Consider the following 8,006-nt stretch of genomic DNA (forward strand, 5'->3'; position numbering starts at 1 on the left):
AAACACATGCACTCAGAACAAATTTATTGCCTGTCCATTCTTCCACTGGCAAATTCAGAAGACCACAATCCCATGATAAAATCCCTGTCCACTCCAGAGAACAGTGAAACTTTTTGTCATGGGATGAGTATTTCCTGGAACCATTTTAAAGTTCAGAAATAAACAAATTTTCCATGGAGGTTTATTCAACTCCTATTCAAAGAACATTAACTCATATAGTTGCTTCTTTTCAGTACTGTGCTTCTAACTCATGTAAACATTGTGTTCTTACTTCACATTGAGGGAAGTCCAAATATTATTACAATACAGAATACAAGCCAGTAGGGAGCACGTACCTCTCCTGGTGATGATTTCTGGTAAATATCAGACTATTTTCAGAGTAATAGCAGGTAACTGTTCAGAAGTACTACATATTCTTGTTTATAAAATTCTATGAAAACTGGAAGGTTTTTAAATTGATGTTGACATATAAGTTCACAGGATTTAAAACACATGCTCTGATATGGCCAAATTCAACAACCGTGCATGTTTCCCATGGAAGTGTGAGATGCAGAACAGGGATCAGCATCTTTTCCAGTGCAGTGTGACAGACTACTTTATTTTTTTCACCAACTAGAGGCTAAGTGCAGGTTGTAAATTAATAATAGAAGCGGTTCCATTGGTCTCGGTGCTTTAACAATCCTGGGAGCTCCAGATGTGGCATCAAGAATTCTGAAGAGGTTCCAGGTGTTTCTGGTCACCTCATTGCTCTGCTTGTGATCTGCAGAAAATAGACATTTGTAGGCAGGAGGAAAAACTGGTGATACAGCTGACTGGCCGAGGGAAAGACTGAAAAATAGTGAAGGAGAAAGTTGTGCTTTAAATAATCTCTATTTGTACCTATGAATAATGACATAAATATATACAGTTTTTAGAAAAAGATTTGAGCCTTTAAAAATGTCATACTTCTAATGAGGTTTACATCACTCTGTCAAGAATTGTGAAATGTGCATTTGTACTTTGTACTTGACTATCACATTGCACGAGAGATATGTAAGCTATGTATTTTTCTTCTCAAAGTATTATTTTCCAAAGAAAAGATAAAACTCTGTTCCTCTATTATTTACTGAAAAGGTTAGAATCTATGATGTAATTTTGTAGCATTATTTGTAGTAACTTTGTGTACAAGTCTGTAATCCACAAGTCTACAAAGTTTTAGGATTTATATATGTATAATAGAGTATTCACTCTATTAAATTTGTTCTATTAAAGGTAGCAGAACTGTTGTTTTGAATAAAAATGGAGTGTAAATATAAGAATTAATAGAAAATTTGATCTAGCCAAGGTGGAGGAATGGTCTGACAGAGACTTATGGAACTCAGAGAGAACAAACCCAAATTACTGCACTTTGGAAGGAAGAGCCCCTTGCAGTGATACTGGCTGAGGACTGATAGCTGGAGAGTAACTCTGTGGAAAAAGCCCTGAGGGTCTGGTGGGCAGCAAGATGAACGTGAGACAGCAGCACCCTCACAGAAGAGAGGGCCAGAAGCCTCCTGGAATGCATTAGTGGGAGCAGAGCCAGTAGATCAAGGATTCACAGCAATGTATGGCAAGAGGGCAAGAGAAAACAGGTGTAAGTTTGAACAAGATGGGTTCAGCCTGAATACACAGAAGAACAATTTGACTGTGATGATAGCTGCCAAAAGACGATGTGCAGTTTCCATCCTTACTGGTGTTCAGGAGTGGGTAAGGCAGGTACTCAGATCTCACAGCGACCCTGCTTCAGCAGGTGGTTGGATGAGAAACATCCTGAAGTACCTTCAAACCTGAATTTCTCCATTTCTAAGATTATATTATACTGAGAAGATCTTGGTTTGTGCTTTTGGAAAGAAAGCAGTGTAGGTTTATTCATAAAGTATATGACCTATTCAACACTTTTACTTAAGTGCAATGAGGCTCATACAATTAAGAGCTCGCATTTCCAGCTCCTTCCCTCAGTACCATAACTCTCTTTGAAGCAGTAACCTCATGAAGCATCCAATGTAACAACTTACTCTTGGAAGCTTAAGAGTACCCTCTGCTGGCTTAATACAAAGGTTGTGAAAATCTGCAGCATAACATACTGAAACAGCATCACAGAGATAAACTCCTTTCCCAGAGTAGCACAGCCGTGCATCTCTGCATGGGGCAAACAGCTGTGCCATAACATTTATCACCTACAAAGGGAATGCCTGAAGCAACACCGCACCACCCGGGCCACAGAGCTCTTTTTCTCAAACAACTGGAATTCCAGAGCTGTCATCCCATTAGGATGCCTGTCTTGTCAAATAGTCTGTCAAACACCATCTGTGCAAGAGCTTTAACATAAACCAAAACTTATTCTGGGGACACTCCGTTTGTTTTGAACATGAACAGTGTGCAAGGAATTGATAACGGAATCATGTCCTAAAAGACAGAACAGCTTGTGTCTTAATGAATCATCTTTTCTCCCTTGCAAGCTCATGGGAAGAGTTTATCCAGCTCGTACAGCTCACAATGCAATCAAATTTCTTGTTGCAAGTTGACATCAAGTAGGAAGAATTTATTTTAATCACTGAATATATTATGATGTATAATGAAAAAAACCCCAAAGTTATGAAGTCCTTCAATTGAAAGGTCTTTATCTATACTATGGCACAAAGGTCTCCATGTATCTACGTATGAAAGTATTTCCTTAAAACACAAGCATTTAGATGTATAGATGAGTACAAGTAAAAATGGAGTAGAGACAATTCTTTATTCCCTAACCTGAGAAACTGCTGCTTCAGTACAGGGTCTTGGACAAAATTATTAAAGAGCTCCAAGAGACCATTGTTGGTGGCTTCCCCACCACCCCTTTCTGGTGTCTGCTCCATGCACCTGGTGACTTCCACATTCCCTCTTTTCCACTCCCAGTGATGTGTGATCTATTTGCCAGTGCTGAGCAGCTACAGCTAACCTTGCTGTTACTTGATAAATAAATGATAATGACTTTCTTAAAGTAACTTACAAAATCACTGATGGATGCACTCACACAGCAAAAATTCTGAATTTCCCAAGAGCAAGTTGATCTTAGCTCTGAAACTACATTTCACTGCTGCCAAGAGTTATGGTTAGACATTTTCTTTACATAAGTGCTTTTCATATGAAAATGTCAGCTGTTGTTACACTTTTCTAAATGGTAGTTTCTGGCTTTCTTAGCTTCAGTGTTTGATAATGTGACACTGCTTATTCCAGAAACCAAAAAATTTGAAAGTGAACTGAAAAATCTGCCTATTTTTTATGTTAAAGGTCAAAGATGAGTCTAGGGTCTCTGAACTTGTTCCTCTTCCGCCTTTTCAAAGCAAAGATCTTACACAGGACCACATTTTTTTCTGTGCATTACCTCAAACAAATGTGGCATGATCACAGCTGCATGTGGGAGAGTTCTTGTTTAGTGTCCTAGTCATTAAAAAGAATTACTGTCAAATGAGTACCTGCTCATATATTATGATAGATAAAATAATAGGGAATTATGGAAAAGACATTACCTCAGCAAATTTGTAATTAGATACTGCATTTCCAAGTAGCACAGAGAGAATAATTCCACACTGGCAAGAGAAGAATAAGATGATGTACAAGGTCTCACCCATTAGAATACTGTTTAATTTATTCACGCATTCCTGTTTTTGGGTAGCCATTTTTATCTAGGAAGAAAAAAAAAACAAAACCGAATAAAAGCCCCCAATAAGTAGGACACCTTATTTCTTAAAGTTGGCACTCCTTCTTCCTCCTCGTCATTAAAAAAAAAAAGAGAAAACTTTTTTTTTTAAGTAAGAAATATTAAAGAAAAACTGTTTGGTTTTTCATCAGAACTTATTACAGGTACACAGAATGGGCAAGAATAAAAGGATCTGGACCATACTCCTAGAAGACACTGAAAAAATCAATGTGAAGTAGAACTGGTTTTATTTAAGGTGCCTTTTCTTTTTTCCTCAAGAAGATAAATTTGCTTAGTCCAGGTATGGTATCTATCAAAAAGAGAACAGCAAGTACAGAAAGATTTATAAAGTTATTGTATACATAATCTACCAAAAATGATACACTACGTGGACATCACAGATTTGCAAAAAAAGAACCACCACCACCACCACAGCATCCATAATTTCTCAAATACGCTTAGAAATACTGACATAGCAGCCCCAAGATGTATTTAAATAATAGATAATTGTCTGAACATTAACAATTTTAACATTCATTTTACAGTTAGTATGAAATCCAACTGTTTTCTTTTTGTTGGTTTTTTTTTTTTTTTCTTCCCTCTTGGACTTACTGTGCACTGTGAATACAGAAGAATTTAGCAAGAGAAGTGTGTTTCTCCTAGCTGCACAACTTTCCAGATACTACTCATCCAGTTTCTGCACTGGTGGATTCACTGGTAGATGTGAATCCTACATATCAAATGCTGTGATGCAAACTCAGGGACATGTGAGGATTAGGCCACGACTCTAACAAAAACAAATCAAAAAGATGACCCTCAGTCCCAAGAAGCCTACAGTCACCTTCCTGACCAAGGCTAAATTAAAAGGGTTGAATTCAACAAAAAAAGCATCATTAAGTAGAGAGACAACATTTTTACCTCATCAGCAGACCAAGTAGTGTAACCAAAGACTATTTTGCCTTCAAAGCAATAGCAGGATCATAACCCTTTACGTTAGAAGAGCAGGCCTTGGCCAGTTCAGGGATCAGCATGGGAGGAAAGCTAAGGCAGACAGTCCTAGACAGAAGGGTCCAGGGGAGTTGGTTGATTTTCAGTGGTCACCTTCTCCAGTCATGATGCGTGGGAAATCAAGGAAAGGTAGCAGAAAGCTGACAAGAATGAACAATGAGCTCCTGACTAAACTCAAGACATAAAAACGAACACACAAGGTGGAAAGAGTGGCAAGTGACCCTAGAGGAATACAGAGCCACTCTCTCAGCATGAAGGAATAGAGTCAAGAAAGCCAAAGCTCACTTGGAGAAGAATCAGCAAGGGATTTGAAGAGTATCGAGGGTTGCTAAAGTCATGTCTGCAGCAAAAGAAACCATGAAATTAGACAAGGTGTGAAGTTGCTAAAAAGGATGAGAATTCCATTTTGATTCAAAGAAGAAAATAAAAAAAAGCACAGACAGTTGTTTTGAATAACCTCAGAAGATTCCTTTCAGATTAGAAAAAATATAACCTTAGAAAAAAACCCATGGCAGTCTGACAGACGCAGGGAAAGTAGGGGTATCAGGAACTCAGCTAGCATCTGAATTACCTAAATTATTAAGGTATTCTGCAAAACAGACTTCATTTACCCTATTTATGAATAGATGGTATTATACTTTGCAGAGAACTCAGTTCTATTACAGACATGCTGGCAATTCACATCAAAGAAAAAATTCACTATTTATGTCCCAATATTCAGATAAAAACATTTCAGCACATACTTTGATTTCTAAGTTTAGACACTGCGGGAAGATTGTGGTATACATGCTGCATATTTCAGACTGCTTTCCTGGCCTTGTTTAGAGCTTTAATTGAAACATGCAGGTCTCCAGATTTGCTTGCTACTGGAAAGTGTTCCTGGACTTTCTCTGGATTCCAGTTATCACATACCAGAGAACCTTGCCCTTAAAGGGCAAGATAGCACTGAATAGTGTATTTCCCATTGCAAAAAGCACTTAGGTCAAGAAGCCCCAAAGTAGTAGCAAAACAATTTAGCAAAAGGGATGCCACTTTCACTTTGATACCACACAGTACGAAGTCCAATCCCCACTTTATTCAAGGTAAAGGGGGGGGAAAGAGTAAGTTCAGTCAAAACAGGTTTTTGTTCCAACCTCTAAAACAGAGCAGTAATTGCAGTCTGAAGTTGTGAAAGAAGGATACAGAATAAAACAAGAGAACTAACTCTTTAGAACCTCAGCATTGAGAGGTTTGAGATATTTATCACATACGTAACTTGGTCAATATTCCTTCAGAGAAAGTTCTAACTTTGAATTCACCTTTTTGGACCCCAAAATAACTTAATGCAGGGCAACAAGTGTCTATAATTGGTGGGCAGGGGAGGATTGAGGAAAGACTATTATTGACTTCTAATACCCAGGTAGCACATACGTATGTTTTGTAGGGAACTACAGTCTGATGGTTCTACTCCAGTAATGAAAAGCTGAAAACATTGTTCACCACAACAGTTTGGTTATATCAGACTACTCTCATTACTTTTGCAGGTCAGGCTAAGATGAGTTTCTCCTCTCTATCACCAGAGAGAAAAAACAAATAAGTTTGTGGTTTCTATCACTTCATCTCAGAGGTGAGCTTAACTAGGACAATTCACTTAGGGCTTTTTGTGCAAAGCTTTGGGGAGTGGGAAGCAAAAACTTCCACAATGTAGTTAAGAATCTCATCAAGTATCCCCAAATAACTTGAGCCCCAAATAACTTGAAAGGAACTTAGGAAGCATTACTTCAGGCTTGAGTCATTAACAGAAGAGTTTAGATTCAAGACACAATTCCCTGGAGTATGAGTTGATGGTAGGTTCTAAACAGAACTGACATTTCATGTTACTATCAAGAACCATTCCTGCAATCACCTGCAACACCTGAGAATTAAATGTGAATGACTAACAAAGACAAGTTACACTCCTGCAAGATCCTTAAAGGCTAATACTATTGTAACTGGCTACACCTGTATGAAAAAACCCTAAAGATCCTTGATCTGTATTCCCTGTGTTCTCCAAGCTGCCTGCTTTTTCCTCCTTTTAATTTAGCACTTATTAGATACAACACCTACCCTATAACTTGCAACATATGTGGCCCATGGGCCCAGGTCTGGCAATTACAGCTGAGAAGCTGTGAAGATTTCATTCTCAGACTAGCAAGTTAAGAAATATCTAGATAAAACAGCTGAAGGCAACTGACTTACAGAAAGCTGTAACAGATACTTTAATATGACTAGGTATTTAGACTACCGCACACAATATCAGCTTAGACAGTTTTTAATGCAAGAATCCAACAGAATCCTTTTCTGTAAAATATTCACGTAAGTATCTATTGCACATACAAATCCTACATGCAGTGTTCACAAACTGAACTGTGACTTAGTCTAAACAAAGAAGTCTTCAGAAGAATAGAGGTGTCTGGCCTTCACTGCTCAACAGGTCAATCCTATTTATAGCCTTTTTATTTCCCCTTACCTCAGGGTACTGTTTATAATGTCTTCATAGCCAAACCTAAGCTATGCTCTTTTTAGCTGTATTCTACAAGCCCTCTTTATACTCCCTGTATCCACCACCACAATGTATTCTAAGCTTTACTCACTTCCACCAGATCTTTAAACATTGAACCTGGATGGTCCTTACCTTATTTACAGCTGTGAGAGTCCTACAGAATATACCCATTTTAGCTTTTATACTTGTCTTTAACCTTAGAGACAACACATAGCAAACTGTGTTTATGCTATTCTTATAAGCTTTCCCATTGAAATGGCACAAGAGACAAGGTGATAAACTGATTGTAGTATGCTTGGTTTGCAAAAGACAGAAAACTATTATACATAGCAGTAGACTGTAGTGAAAGTCATCTATTCATCAATTTTAGAGAGTATTCACATAACAACTGTGAGCCAATGAGTGCAGGTGTTAGCCAAACCTGCTTTTCATCACTGCATAAACTAGTTTACATAGTTAATGCAACTTCTGGCAGAAAGACTTGCCTACCTGCCTTTGAAAAGCAAAGTTTGACATAATTCTTCCTTTAGAGGAGTGTGTATGAGAGGGGGATGTTGTTGGGGTTTTCTTTTTCTTTTTTTTTTTCCATATACATTCCAACTGAGTGCCGGAATTCAGTGCTGAACTGAGAAATACAGTTTACAAGTTTCTGGGGTTTCGTTTTTGTGAGGGTTGTTTGGTTTTGTTTGGGGTTGGTTTTCCTTTTTTCACTGATTTAAAAGAAAAACAGACATGAAAACACACAGTAAGGTATTAACATCTTAAAAATTTTAAGGCACA

General features: G+C 37.9%; 1 long non-coding RNA gene across 2 annotated transcripts; it reads right to left on the minus strand.

Annotated features, from left to right (window-relative positions):
* Positions 1–577: 577 nt before the first annotated feature.
* Positions 578–5,928, minus strand: LOC135414908 (uncharacterized). Of its 2 annotated transcripts, XR_010430890.1 has the most exons (3): positions 4,750–5,928; positions 3,528–4,368; positions 578–828 (listed from the first exon to the last, which is right to left on the minus strand). It is a non-coding gene; the product is annotated as an uncharacterized LOC135414908 (long non-coding RNA). The 2 variants fall into 2 exon arrangements; XR_010430889.1 differs by having other exon boundaries at positions 578–4,368.
* Positions 5,929–8,006: the final 2,078 nt, after the last annotated feature.

The sequence above is a fragment of the Pseudopipra pipra genome, chromosome 5 (genome assembly GCF_036250125.1).
Source record: "Pseudopipra pipra isolate bDixPip1 chromosome 5, bDixPip1.hap1, whole genome shotgun sequence".
Taxonomy (NCBI): Eukaryota; Metazoa; Chordata; class Aves; order Passeriformes; family Pipridae; genus Pseudopipra; species Pseudopipra pipra.